This window comes from Pteropus medius, unplaced genomic scaffold (assembly GCF_902729225.1).
Source record: "Pteropus medius unplaced genomic scaffold, Ma_sr-lr_union100, whole genome shotgun sequence".
Lineage (NCBI taxonomy): Eukaryota > Metazoa > Chordata > Mammalia > Chiroptera > Pteropodidae > Pteropus > Pteropus medius.
In genome coordinates this window covers 369,025-384,099 of record NW_024356249.1, presented here as the reverse complement: position 1 = coordinate 384,099, position 15,075 = coordinate 369,025, and the positions used below count along the sequence as shown (strand labels likewise).

At 44.0% G+C, this 15,075-nt stretch overlaps 1 pseudogene; it reads right to left on the bottom strand.

Moving 5' to 3' along the window:
• Nucleotides 1-3,856: 3,856 nt before the first annotated feature.
• LOC120601095 (60S ribosomal protein L38-like) lies at nucleotides 3,857-4,133 on the bottom strand (annotated as a pseudogene).
• Between the last annotated feature and the right edge of the window lie 10,942 nt (nucleotides 4,134-15,075).

Genomic DNA, 15,075 nt, shown 5'->3' with positions numbered 1-15,075 from the left:
CTAAGCGACCTACCTCTTCTATTTGCTGTGGATCCTTGCTCGCTTACCCAGTGTTCCCGCAGCCATTCTATAGTCCTGTCAAAGGTGTACTTTGTTGGAAACTACCATGCAGCCACACCGAAATCCGTTTCCTTCTTTTCTGCACGTGCAGACAAAGTGATGGGCGTTTTCAGTGGGGATTGTGGTGGGGGTGAGGGGGGGAGCTGGTGGGATGCTTTTTTTAACTTCTCTTCTCCATGGAGTTTGAGAGGGAATGTGTGAGCTTCCGCGCTTTTAGGAACTTAGTGGGTGCTGTGCTACATTCTTCGTTTGCCTCTTTTTTTTTTTTTACCCCCAATCCCCAGCACGGTCACACCACTGATAGTGTACGCAGGTCAGCACATTTCGGCTTCCTCCTAAGAAGTGTTTCACAATCCAATGCCATCAACACTCCCCTCACCCTCACCCTCCAGGAAGGCACATGATGATGACTTGTGGGTGGGGACTGTTTGAGGCTCTTAGGAAGAACAAGATGAGGAAGGGGGGTGATGGAGAGAAGAAAATTAGAAAAAAATTGCCATTTGAAAAATGGAAGTCTTAGAGCATGATTTTTTTTTTTTTTTTTTAGGCCGGATGATTAAGCCATTTTAGAAACATGACTCATATACTGACTTCTGCCCTTTCTTCCTCCAAGTGATTATGAAAAACACATACTTGGAAGATTTTAATAAAATTATGAGTAATATAAGATCATTATAATTCCTGTTTATGGAGGACTTCAGTCCAATACTCGATTCCAAGAGGAAAATGGATATGCTTCTAGGAGGCACCGCCATTTACAAAAACCGAGGAAGACTAATTTGGCTGTTCTGTGCCTGTAGCCCTCTCCCTGTTGCTTTTCCTCATTTTTTATTCTTAAGAGTTCATCGAAGTTGTATATGCATCCAATTTAAAGAGCCAGATATTTCTACTAGCTTGTTTTGCAAAAACACTGGTTCTTGCTCCTACTCTTTCATTCCCTTCTTTCCCAAGAAAACATTTCATTTCCTTTAGCTGTGGTGTGTGTGTGTGTGTGTGTGTGTGTGTGTGTGTGTGTGTGTTTATGCCTTTGTATCTAAATTATATGCTTGTATTTTTACTTATGATTTTTCAGTCTCGGGCGCACTTTTCACTATGAGATATGAAACTTGGTTCTTCCTCACCCATTCCCATCATGCTTTTCAGTGTAGTTTTATTCTGATGTTGGCTAAATCAATATTCAGTGTTTAAAATTATAATGACTGCGATGTAATAAGAAATAGATGTTTGGTCTCTACCTGCAGTTCCCCACACAGAACTCCTAAGACCCTTGTAATTTCCTGAGTGGCGGGTTACCACGAGTATCTTTTATTCAGATACATTCGACCCTTGAACAACATGGGAGTTGGGGTGCCAACTCCCCCCAACACACACAGTCGAAAAGCCACATATAACTTTTGACTCCTCCCCAAAAAACTTAACTACAGTTGGCCCTTAGCATTTGCAGATTCCACCAAATTCAGAGTTTCAATCCCAGGGTGGGAATTTGCGTGCGGGAATCTGCTGTTGGGAATGTGAAAATACTGTTCTCCATCCTCGGGTGGTTGGCAGTCCGGGGCTGGGAAACGCGGTTGCGAATCTGCTGCTGAGAATGAGAAAACACTGCCTTCTATCCGTGGTTGGTTTACTCCCCGGATGTGAAACCCGCGGACACGAAGGGCCGTCGAGGAGGAAAACAAACAAAACAACAACCATGTATAAGCGGAGCCGACCCTTATGTTTAAGGGTCAACGGTACGTGGTCTTTGACTCCAGCTCCTGACACAGGAGCTTCTAAAGTCCGTGGGATGTCGGTGTGACAGGAATGTCTTTTCTGAGCTAACGAGATGACTGGCTGACGTGGCGGGGGCGTTGGAACGTCCGAGGGGCTGGAAACTGAGTGAATTGCCCGTGAATGAATCAATCATACCTACGTGATGGAACCTCTAGAAAAACTCTGAACAAAGGGGTACCGAGAGCGTCTGGGTTGGTGAACACGTCTACACGCAAGAGAGTGGGGACCCCAGCTCCACGGAGACGAAGCCCTCTCACGGAACCTTCCAGACCTCGCCCTTGGTCCCTTGGTCCCTCATCATTCAGCTGTTCCTCTGAATGAACGTGAGTAAGGTGTTTCTCTGAGTTCTGTGAGCGGTTATAGCAAATGACTGAACCTGAGTTGGGGAGCGTGGGAGCCCCAGTTTACAGCTGGTTGGTCAGACGTACAGGTGATAAACTGGGACTTGCCACTGGTGTCTGACGTGGTGTCCTTAACCCGGGGATCTGCACTACATTCAAGCAGTGAGTGTGGGAATCGAACGGTGGGACACCAGGTTGGCGTCTGGAGAGTGGCGACTGTTCGCTGTGGGACAAACTCTCGCACATTTGGGAGCAGAGGTGTTGTGAATAGGAAAACAAGTTTTCTTTGAATGACAGCGTTACGTGCTGTTCTTGATGGAGACGTGTAATTAAACATTTCCCTCTTGTTTCCCCGGACACGTTTTCGTTTTCTGTTAATTGCCTCGTTCAGTTTGCTTTTGCTCTCGAGCTCTTCATCAGTGGGCTAAATCCTTCTCGATCGATGACTGTGGATGCATCCGGTGTTCTAAGATTTCATTTGCCTGAGAAAGTTTCTCCTGGCGCCTCTTGTCCTGCTCCGGTCTGGACTTGTCCCCATGCTTGGTGCACTTCCCTTCATCCCGAGATCTACCTTTCCAAGTGTCCTTGGTTCGTACCTCGCTCTCATCTTGGATCCTGTGCTGCGTGTATCCTGTGTCTCCCTTTATCATGGTATACTCACTTGTTCTGGAAAAGCATATTCAACAGTATGCTTGAAATTTTCCCCCGAAAAAGAGTACATAAAAAGTAACCTTTTTGGAGACTTGGCTTGCCTGAAATTTTTTATTTTGCCCTTGCACTTGAGTGTCCAGTTGCAGAATTCTAGGTTAGAGATCATTACTTGTTGTCTTTTAGCTTCTAAAATTACCTCGGAAAAGCGTTAAACCACTCTAATTCCTAATATTTGGAATTTGGTCTCCCCTGCCCCCGTTCCTGCTCTAGAAGCTTGTAGGATCTTCTCTTTATATTTAATGTTCTGAAATTTTATGATGATGGGCCAGATACTTGGAGAGTGCTTCTCTAATGAAAACCCAGATCTTTTAGTACTGGAAAGTTTTCTTCAATTACCACTTGACGTTTTTCTGCAATTCATTGATTATTTCTCCATTTTTAGAATCCCGATGACTCGGATATTGGATATCCTGGATTGGCATTCGCTTGTTTTTCACCTACTTCTTCTTTTTTTTTTTTGCTCTACTTTCTGGGATTTTCATAAATTTTATATTACAACTCTTCTATCGAGTTTTTAATTGCAGATATCATGTTTTTAATTCCCAAGAGCTCCTCTTTAAAAAAACTGGGAAGTCCTTTTTAACAACACACTGTTATTTAATATGGTTTTGCTATATTTACTTAATACTCTGAGAATATTGATTTTGCGGGGGGGAGGGAAAGTTTTCTTTTCCTTGCATTGCTTTTTTCCTCCAAGTAGCTATTTTGTTTCTTTGTTTTGGTCTTATCTTCCATCTTTTCTCACATGTCCCAAACTCTCTCTGTCTCTCTCTCTCTCTCTGTCTCTCTCTGTCTCTTTTATTTATTTATTTTTTTGCCAGTGTAGAGTAAGGGATGGAAAGGGATTGGACACCCTGAACCCATGCATGGGACTTGTCGACCATAAGCTTGGCCGTAGAGTGATTGGCTGGGCCAATTATTTGAGGATTTGCTACTCCCAGCGCCTTTCTATTTATTTATTTATTTATTTAAGAATTTTTAAAATTTAAATGCAGTTTAGATCAGCATGTCTGGTTCATTTCAGCTCCTTCACTGCCAGATGGAGTGGGGGTGGGGGGCAGGGACTGCTTCAGTTTCTCGGCCTTCTCTTTTTCTGTGATGACCAAGGTATAAAGATATCTGCTGCATCGAATTTTAAACTTCAAATTACCCTTATTTTTCTTGATCTTGACAGATTTGGCATCTTTTCGTCTGGCCGTGAGCAGGAAGTCCTTCATCTCCTCAATTTTGCAAGGCATGGCTTTGAGGGTGGAGAGAGCAGGGGTTGGTACCTCAATTAACTCCCCATACCCTGCATCCCGCCCCAGAGATACGCACAGCAAGCTAATATCAGTGTCTTTAGATCTTCCTCTTGGAAGGTTCAGGTGCTTGGATAAGACTATACTCATCTCGTACCTAGAGAGTGAAGGCCTGGGTGCCAGTGTTCTGGAAGCCAAGTGAATGAAAAGCATTTGTTTACCTAATTTTTCTGTTTTCAGTAAACTCTGGCCTCAAATGTGTTTGATATATACCTAGCTCAGAGATCCTGTTTTATCCTCTCCAGAGAATACACTCCCAGTGTTTTCCTGGGGTGAGGGAGGAATGGTTGCCCAGTTATACAGAAGAGAAATGATCTGGGCATCTGAATCTTAAACAGACTTGTAACCAATTTTTACCAAATTGGTTACCTTCAGAGGTACCTGGTACTATAAATCCTGAGTAAAAATCAGGTTAGTTCTCGACTTTTCCTCTTGCTTGCATAGGATTCAGTTTTCTCAGCCCTGCTATGTTTTTGATTCCTCTTTGTCTACTTTCCAGTTTTCCAAATGTTTTTTTTTCCCCTCTCATTCTTTCCATTATTCTGGATTGGTGCCTTAAAGATAATTTCTAAAAATCCCTTTACAGTCAATTTAGCAGAGTTTTGGTGAAGGCGTGAAAGAAGATGCATTGATTCAATCTGTCTTTTTCTCTCTTGGAGACTTTTAATCTAGGACAGCAGTTTTTATTTATTTATTTATTTTGGAGTGGAGTCCTGTCTATAATTGAAATCTTGTGCAGGAGCTTAGTATATAAAGTACTGTAGATATAAACAAAGCTGCTCTGTTTGAAGAGGATATGGTTTATAAACCACTGATTTAGAAGTTGAGTATTATTTATCCTTCCAGTAGATGTTAGACATTTGAGTGAAGAGTGTGGCATTATGGAAGGAGCATTGACTTATTCCTTTAGAGATTAATTTTATTGCTTCCAATAGCTCAAATAGTGCAAAACAGAGAGAAAAAAAAACTATTCTAAAATTTTTGAATTGAAATAAAATTGGACTCTGGACCTCCTTGCAGGCTAACTTTATAATCATAAAAATAACTTTAAAACATTGTTTTTTATTTGAATGGGGAATGTGTAAATTTTCTTGAATATTAAACAATATTTAACTGTGCTTACATATTTTGTTAATTGAGAATGTTGCAACCTCTCACATTTACTTCCAGAAAGCTAAAATTCTGTTTTATACTGGATTGCAGTTAGATCCAATGTTTTATCCAAAATTATTTACCTGAATATATGACTGAGAAGAGATCTCTAGGGCCAAAAAAATAAATATTTCGTGCTATTCTGCATGAAAATGATTATTAAATTTATACATGATTTAGTTTATATTTAGGTGCAGTATATCCATTAAAAACATTGTTATTTCCTTCTTCTTCTATCTTTTCCTGGCACAGACCATCAGTTACCTGATAAAACCATGGAAAAAAATAGAAGTACAGTAGTGCTCCCTTATCTGCAGGGGATAACTTCCAAGACTCCCAGTAGATGCCTGAAACTGCAGAACGTACTGAATTCTATGTATACCATGTTTTTTTTTTTTCTATGCAGACATATACTTTATGGCTTCTCTTTGTCGTATCCAAATTGCCAACGTTACTACTCTTGCACTTTGGGGCCATTGTTAAGTAAAATAAGGGTGACTTGGACACAAGCACTGTGGTACTGTGATGGTCGAGCTGATAACTGAGATGGCTACTAAGTGACTATGGGCGGGCAGTGTATACCCGATGGAGACACTGGACAAAGGGATGGTTCATGTCCTGGGCAGGATGGAGTGAAACGGCATGAGATTTCATCACGTTACTCAAAGCTTATGAATGGTTTCTTACTGGAATTTTTCATTGCCTATTTTCAGACCATGGTTGACCACATGTTAATGAAACCATAGAAAGCACAACTGGGGATGGGGGGGGGAGGGCTACTTTATTCATACACTGAGTATCACTCGAAGGTCCAATAAAGAATGGATACCAAGATTTATAAACCCTTTCAAATGACATATTTGTTTTCATATATTTCTAATATGACCCAGTGCATTTTTGAATGTAATAAAAAATAAAACAGAAACCTCAGAAATCCTTTAGTAGCGTAGAGAACCAAAATGAAGGAAGTGCAAGTAGGTCTTTTCGGGATCATCCATTGGAATCCAGCCTTCTGCTATAATTGGTTTGACACAAGCATCATTTCACAGAGGACTCAGGCATCACCATTTGTGCTACAGGAAAGGATTCATCAGCTTCGTTTGCAGGCATGAGACACTTCTAGAAAAGAGAAACGTGACCCAAACTCTTAGGAAGAAGACCTAGTATTTTGATTGCTGTTGCATGTTGGAAGGACTCTTAAAAACAACTAAAAGCGCTGTCCTGCTTGTGGCCTCTTTTGGTGGCAGACGATGAACGGGTCATGGGACCTCTCCAATACATATCTGGTGGAGCACAGAGAGATGGATGACAGGTGCCTGAGGAAGGGTACTTTTTCAACCTTCTCATAGGAGAGCCCTGAAATGCAGGGAAGCATTGACTTTGCAGAGCTGACAACTGTGGAAAAGAAACAGTCACGAGAAAGACTGTTTCTGGCAAAGTATATACTTTGATGACTGTGCAAGTCACATAGGAAGGTTGCCTATGAGCACACAGGGAATACTCTTCCATGTGACCTTGACAGGGTGTGTGTGCCACGGCCTCAACTTGCTTCTCGATGACACCATGAAGCTGGCCTTTCACCAAAGGATTCCAGGAAGAGCCAAAAAATTGTTGAGAAACATGCAGAAGCCACTCATCGCTGCTGAATTCGAGAAGGCAGAGGAAACACGCAAAGAACTAAACCCAGCCACTGAAGCTATGCTGCAGAACTGGTGCTCAGAATGGATTATCTGCTTTTTGATAATCTTTTGAGAGGTCGCTCAACATGATGCAAATACTTTATTGGAGGGGCAGCCGAATTTTTTTTACTGGAGTTCTCCGCTGTAGTTGTTTATCTTTGTTTTTAGTTCTTTTTAATCCTTCCTAATGCACTGCTCACCTGTGGTCATATAAAGTGGGGGGCAAGGCCATTACTTGTGAGTGGTTTGCGGGGAGGGCTGCGACTCTGGGATCTCTGACATCTGAAGAGGGAACTCCCTTGTCTTCTCCTCCACCCATACCTCTGCTTTCTTCTCCTCTCCTCTCTCTCCTTTTGCCCCTTTATCCTTTTTCTTTTTTCACATTCCTGCCTTTTACGACCCTCCTTTGCTGGGTCTTCCCTCATGGCTCCATGAGCCTGGGTTGGCTGATCTGAACCAGGGTCACTTTGTGTGGTTGGTGGTGGAGGCAAAACGTGACGTGCGAAATCATTTTCTAAAAGGCCAGGTGTTCTAACAGGTTGGTTGTTGTTATCTTAAGCATTGTTATGGGACGTGGCTCATCCTACATAAGGCTGTCCCTCCTCGTGGGCTTGTTCTCAGTTCCTCTCGACTCACCACCCACTCTCGCTTCGCTGGCTCCCACTGTGATCTTCACTGGCGATCTGATCTCCCCGCTTCCCATCTGTCTTTCCCTCCTCATCACGACTCATCTACTCTGTCTCATTTCCTCAGAGCTTTCTCAGGAAAGGATCAATTTTGGTTCGCCAGGTGCTTTGAGGCTGAGGTGTGAATGGCTAACGGACTTGACATTAGCATGTCAGAGAAATTCACATTTTAACTGGAGACAACTGAATTCCAATATGGTGCCTGTCAGTGAAATTTTAGGCAGCCCGGAGAGATCATTGGAGGACAAAAGGGAAATTTTTCTTCGTGCTTCTAGGACTTGTGCATGTGGGTGACTTCTTACTCCACTCATTCAGAAGGTGGTCCTTAATACAATGTGTAAAGACTCCTGAATAAAATATTAACCCAGGACATAAAGGGTCAGGGAGGGTTTGTGATTAGGGAAGGAAATAAGGATAAAGGCATCTTTTAAGGAAAAATTAAAAAGAAATGGTAAGTTAAGAAATAAAGTGCAAAATATGGATATTTTCTGTCATCCCTGGAGCTTCTGTTAACATTTTCCTGCATCTGGCTCTGATACAGAATAGGCAAATACAGGTTATGCAAATAGAGACAGGGTGTCATCGAGCTGGGAGTGATTTGCATTTCAAGGGAAATCACAGGGATCTTATTTTCAAATCCTGGGGGACTGAAGCTCTTTGCTAGTAGCTAAGCTTTTGCATGAATCCCGGGAGAGAGCTTTCTGGATCTCTGATCCCAAGAGAGTGGCTTGGCCAGACAGGCTGTTTTTCCCTGTGGATGTGTCCCAGCATTCTGGCGTAGAAGCCAACTCTGAGCAGAACCTTCTGAAGAAGACGCCCTCCTTGCCCACGGTGGTCTCCAAGGCCACCTTCTTCCTGGAGTCGTGGGCTGCAGTGCGGCTGAATGGCTTCGTGGTGGCTGTGCTAAGCAGGGAGCGAGTGCAATGTCAGACATTGCCCTCAGGCGACCTGACTGTGGCCGGCCTGGCCACCTACCGGTTCTGCCTGCATGGGATGGCCCTCCTAACAAACCTCCTGACCTCCTTTGAGTTTTGTTCCAAAGTTTACTCTTTCAACATCCCTCGGTCCTTTATCAGCACCCTCACTTTCTGGCTGACTGCCTGGCTGGCTGTCTTCCACCGTGTGAAGACCTCATCCTTCTCTCTCCTACATCTTCTTCTGGCAGAAGAGGAGAACTTCTCGGTCAGGGCCTGGGCCATCGCTGGGCTCCCTGATCATATCTGGTCTGACAAGCATCTCATCAGCCACTTGGAATATAGTTCTGGTGCAGGTCATTGCCGCCCAGTTCCCATGAAAACAGCGCCCTGGCTGATAGCGTACAGACCTTCCGTGGGCACGTTTTCCTTCCTCATGTAGTGCTTGTGACATCGATCCCGTTCCTCCCGTTCCTGGTGTCCCGTTTTCCTGCTCATGTTCTCATCACACTGGCACTTGGGGCAGATGAGGGACCACAGGGCCCGGGGCTCACACCGAGGCCCTGAAATCACTTGCCTTCTTCCTCATCTTCTGCACCTCGTAGTTCCTGTCCCTGGTTATCGTCGCTGTGAAAATCACAACCTTCCGGAATGACTGGCACCGGGCCTGGGAAGTGGTGACTTACGCAGGCGTCTGTCTACACTCCAGCCTTCTGGTGCTGAGCAGCCCCACGCTTAGAAAGGCCCCGAAGACAAGGCTCTGGGAAGCCCTGGGCAAAGGGCGTTTCATCTCGAGTTATCAGTGTCAACAACCACTGTCAATGGACAAGCCCACGAGTGGCAGAGGGCACAAGGTTTGGGCGCTGTCCTTCGCTCCCTCCATTTCTGTCTTTCTTTCCCCCTCCTTCGATGCCCCATTGCTCCTTTTTCCCATTCTCGTCTCTCCCTACTGCTCCTTCCACTGATCCCAGTCCCTAGCCTTGGTCTCAAGCCACCTTGGACTGGGATGGTGGTGGCCTCATTTCCTCACTGGCTTCTCTCATTCTCTATAGGAACAACCCTAATAATATTCTTTAAGCATCTTTTCAGTCTGTACACCCTTTATAGAGACCTGTAATGGATGTCGGTCGTCTGTGGTTGACCCGGAGGTGTCGTTTTTTTAATGGTAGCGGAGATTGTCCCACCCCGCTCCCCACGCATTAACTGCCCTCCTCATCACTGCTCTGTTCCCTGCTCAGTGTCTCCGCTCGGCCCAGGAGAGCTTCTTTCCATCTCCCATATGTTCTTCGCTCTGACCTGTGGTCGTTCGGCCCTTCTAGAACACCGTTCTTTCCTCTCTCTGCCGTTCTTTGCTATTTCCTTCTTTTGTGCCCCGCTCATGTCTGATTCCATCTGTGGAGTTTTTGCAGTTTAATCCCATGGAAGGCCGAGGGCGTATGTGAGTTCCTTGCTACTACAGGTCCCGTCCAGGATTTTGTGTGTTTGCTGTAGGTTGAGTTAGAAGGAGTTATCGGATGCGGAAATGATTTTGGCTTCTGGCCAACAGATGAGAGGGAAGGAAAACAGAGGAAATTTGCTGCAGTTCTTGATTTTGACAATTCTACTCTTCCTGTCCGCTCACCCAGGCAGTGGACACTGGACACCAGTGCGTAGGACGGTAGTCTCCAATTTGGGGTGTTTGTGTCCTGGAGTGTGTGCAGAATGATCCATTGGATGTGGGAAGAAAAGTGTGGCAACTTCAATTTCCATTTATTTTTATCTCATGTTTTTAATTCCTATTTTTTACATGTGTATCATGATGTACGTAATGTATTGGTAAAGTATGAATACATATAATTAAAATAAATACATATGCATATGGTGGGATGCATGTTCATAATTTTTTTTCTTTTTCTTTTTTAACTGCTGGAGTTCAGTATAAAGAAAGTACAGAGACCAAGAGACTAGAGGAGATTGGGGAAAGCACTAGACATGGTTAAGAGAGATTCCTATATTTGAGCTGGTCAAAATAAAAGTAATAAATAACAGAATGGAAGCTATAAGGAATTTTCAAATAAATAACCGCATTTGTAGTAAGTTGGCTAACATTCTTGGGAAGCCAAGGCCCCAAAATGTTATGTTATAATGCTAGCTGAAGGCTGAGCTAGGCCAGAGGAAGGAGGAAGCGAGGAGCAGAGATAAGCTACTAGCGGGAGGAGTTTTCATTCAGAAAAAGATGATTAAGGCTTTAAAGGAGGAGATTTCCAAATTGCTGGAGAGGAGGACAGGGCATAATGAGAGGGTGAGGCTGGATGGAGGGACCGTGGGAAGCTGGTTCGTAAAGAGTTTTTTTCATTTCTTCCCTTCCTTCCTTCCTTCCTTCCTTCCTTCCTTCCTTCCTTCCTTCTCCTTCCTTCCTTCCTTCCTTCCTTCCTTCCTTCCTTCTTCCTTTCTTTTTTTCTTTTTTTCCCCTTCCTTCCCTTCCCTTCCCTTCCCTTCCCTTCAGCAACCTGAGTGAACTGGTGACTTCCTACAGGGAGGGCAATAATAAATTGTGTAGATCAAGCCTTGAGAATCCAGCCCCAAGAGGGTTGGGTGGAGGCAGTGAAGGCCAGAGTGTCAGGGGTGTCTGTCCCTTCTGTCCCATCTACTCACCTGTGACACCTGGAAGACTGCCTTTCCCTTTTGTGGAGCCCCGGAACTTTGACGGAATGTCTCGGTGGGAAGCGCATGGTGGTGGGGCTCTCACATTCTGTCACATCTCTCCAGCCCCTGAGTTATGCTGGGTCTAGCGGGCTCATCTCAGGAGTTCTTAATTGATTGATGTTCTCACCTTCCCTTTCCTGGGCTGTAACTCATACGAGCCTGGAAATGTTTGGTGGCTCCATCTTGACCAGCTCCAACCCAATATCTCATCTTGACTTTCAAGGCTTTCTATGATCTCTCCTCAGCCTGCCTTATCAGCCCATTCCCTTACACGAATCCTCTGCTGTAGCCAAATTTCTCTTATTCCCTAGACATAATCACATCATCACCTCCTTTACTGATGCCATGTCTCCTTCCTTTCAATAAACAAGATAACATCTTTGTTGTCTCACAATAAAGGGGCTGCTGCTGCTGCTGCTGCTAAACTCTCCTGAGAATTCTTGGGATGGGAACAGGATGACACGTAGCATTTAGAACCACAGCCTGAGAAGTCTCTCTGAGACAGAGTACTGAGTTGAGTGTTTCCCACAACAAAGAACCTACTTAGGATTCTCGCCTCTCCCACTTTTATGATCGATCGTACTTATAAAGATTAGCTGTGAAAAATTTTTAATTCTCAGGCTTGGCTTAAGAAGAGTGATCTAAATATGAGAAAGCAAACTGCAACAAACAAGTGAAAATCACCGTAAAACACATTGTGTATTTTAAATACAAATGATTATTCACCCTTTGGGATTAACTTAATCTGCACATAATATATGCCCAGCAAATGTTCTTGGTTTATGATAAATACATGAAGGCAAGGTGACGACCAATACTTAGCTCATTGTTGTAGCCTAATGCCTTTCACGGATCATTATGACTTATGGGATTAACTGTACACCTTTCCCACCATATGAGCCATCAAAGATGTAGAAGGTAGATGAGAGAAGATGGGTTTTCTGTATCCGGTAGGAAACAGCCAAATGTCATTCAGAGGAACAAGGCGGGGAAAAGAGCAGTTGGGAACTCTATCTCCTGGAGAGCTGAATGAGTTACCTGGGTTCGCTTTCTTCCTTTCCCCAGGAAAGGAAGTGCTCACCATAGCTAGGCCTCGGTGTTGGAAAAACAATTCCTCGTGGACCTTTGGGCCAGGTGGACTGGGAACTGAAGAGAGATGCTGAGTGTTCTGCATTTTGTTCTCTCTTTGTAGGGTTCTCTGCGTGAACCTAGTAGGTTACGGTGCTGGTTAGGAGGTGAGTGGACTATAAAATACTCCCTTACTCTCATATTACTTGATCCTGAGCCCTCGATATTGCCATATTGACCCAGAACCATTTCTGCTGGCCTATCTCCCTATTACACATTAACCTCCTTAAGCTTACCTGGTGAGTAAGCACTCACTTGATTGCTGATTTATTTTTGAAATTCCTTCTTATTATTTATTATTATTATTATTATTATTACTCTTTCAACCTCATTCCTATGAAAAATGTGGCAGGAAGAAGCTTACTCCATGATTACTTACTCCATGGTTAAAATAGATGGTCTAATATTTGCTTCCTTGGACCTGCGCTGCATCCCGGATGCTCTCCTGAATTCTCCTTGAACTACTTGTGGCTCCACGGGGTGAATGAAATGGAATGTATTCGTAATAATTGTCATCGGCACCTTAATTTTTTCTCATGCATGTGCAGAGGTTTATAGTTTACAAAGTATCTGTCCATCAATCATCTATCTATTATCTTTCTAGTCTATCATCTGTCTATCTAAAATCACATTTGTTTGTGATCCATATATTTTTAGGTGAAGAAAGAGGTTCAGAAAGGTTAAATGACTAGCCTGAAGATACATAGGTAGTGACCGTGACAAGACTCAAAACCTGGTCTCCTGACTTTAGCTAGCGATGAGGAAGGTGAGTGTAAGGGATGTGTCGCTAACTACGGCAAAGATCTCTGGTCCTGAAATCAGTCTGGATCTTGGTCTGTTCTCCCTGTAACTGTGACTTCAGGTGGGAGTATTAAACTATAATTTGAGGCCTCATTTCTTTTGTCTATAAAATTATTTTAATGCCTTATTTCACTCTCTAAATTGAGATCCTAATCTTAGATTCTAGTCTCGTCTTGTGAATTAAAACAGATGATACTTTTCACATTTTACAGATAGTGAAACTGAGGCACAAGGGGCTAACTGACATGCACAATAATTCACAGTGAGGATAGGACTTGGACTGAGGTCTGTCTTGACTCCTAGTTCAGGCTTCTTCCTGCCACATCTCATTGGTTTTATTGCTATCCTGGTTGTGTTTCCTCTGTGAAATGCTACTTTAAAGGTCACTCCCTATAAAATATTGTAAAAAAAAAAAAAAAAAAAATCCACCTACTTGGTTATATATAATTGCCTCCTATGTTGTATTTGATGATGACAGTCACTGCAAGCAATAGGATTTGAATTAATCTCTCTCTGTAGGGCTTTTGCTCAGTTTTCTCTGTGGAGGAGGGTATGCTAAAAGCATCTACTTCCTAGGGCCTTTGTGAGAACTAAAGACGATGGAGAACACTTAGAACAGTGCCTGGAACATAACAATCAACCCAGGAGTGTGAGCCCTGGCTGTAAGAGCTGCTTACAGATGTGTGGTCATGTTTTAGGTATCAGCTTCGAGAAGTATAAACTGCTTGCTGTATAAGGGATGCTAAATATGAGGGCCTGATATATTATCCACGCCAATGTTGACATGGGCAGAAAGTAGGCAGAAAAAGGGCAGGCAGATTCATGGGTAGGAAGGAGGACTTTCAAAACTGAGCCTTAACCATATTTGCATCTGTTCTGAGAAGAAGAACCTCTTCGCCCTCCTCAGATATCCCACATCCTCTTCTCTGCCCTCTGCTTTTGGGGCCGCTGGAGGGACAAGCATCATCTAGGACCTTTGGGAGCAAGAGCAGCCCTACAGAAATAGACCTTGAGGTCTTGGGACCCGCCTTGTCCACAGGAGAGGCGAATGAGGATAGTGTGGTTAAGAGAGCCGTCTTCTTGGCTGTCGTTTTATTCATTTTGTGCCTGGAGGCTGTGGTGAGCAACAGCTTCATCACTGCACCACTGGGCATGGAGTGGTTGCTGTGCAGAGCAGTGTCATCTTGTGATAAGTTATCCATGCCAGAGAGCCTGAGGGCCCCTAGCTTCTGTCCGCAGTGGGTGGTGATCAGTAAGAGCTTCTGTGTTTTCCTGTATCGAAGGGCCTTCCTGTACGCCCTGGGCTCCAGCTCCTAGCCTTCCAGTGGGACTTCTTGAATGCTGCCACCTTATGGTTTTCTAGTTGACTCAGTGTCTTCTATTGTATGAAAATTACAACCCTCGCTCACTCTGTCTTCCTTTGGCTAAAGCGGAGGGTATTTAGGGGGTTCCATGGGTGTTGTTCAGCTCTGCGAGGATTCTCTAGCTTGAGCATCATCTTATTTTATATAGGCAACCAGAGCATATGTCAGAACTATTTAAGGAGAGGTCCACAATCTTGGAATGTCACTGGGAATACTATCAGAGAACTTATGAGAAATTCTACTTTTTCCCTCTAAAAATGGTTACCTGGGCAGTCTCTGCCATCATCATCCTCATTTGCATGGTTTAGCTCGTCACATCTCTGGGAAGGCACGCCAAGAAGGCCTTCCAGTCCATCTCAGGCTCTCACACTCCGGCGCCCAGGCACACATCAGGGCTCTCCTGGCTCTCATCTCCTTTGCCTCCTCTTTCCTGTCACCGATGCTCAACGCTGCAGGTGGTTCCCCATCTCAGGACGGGGTGTGCAG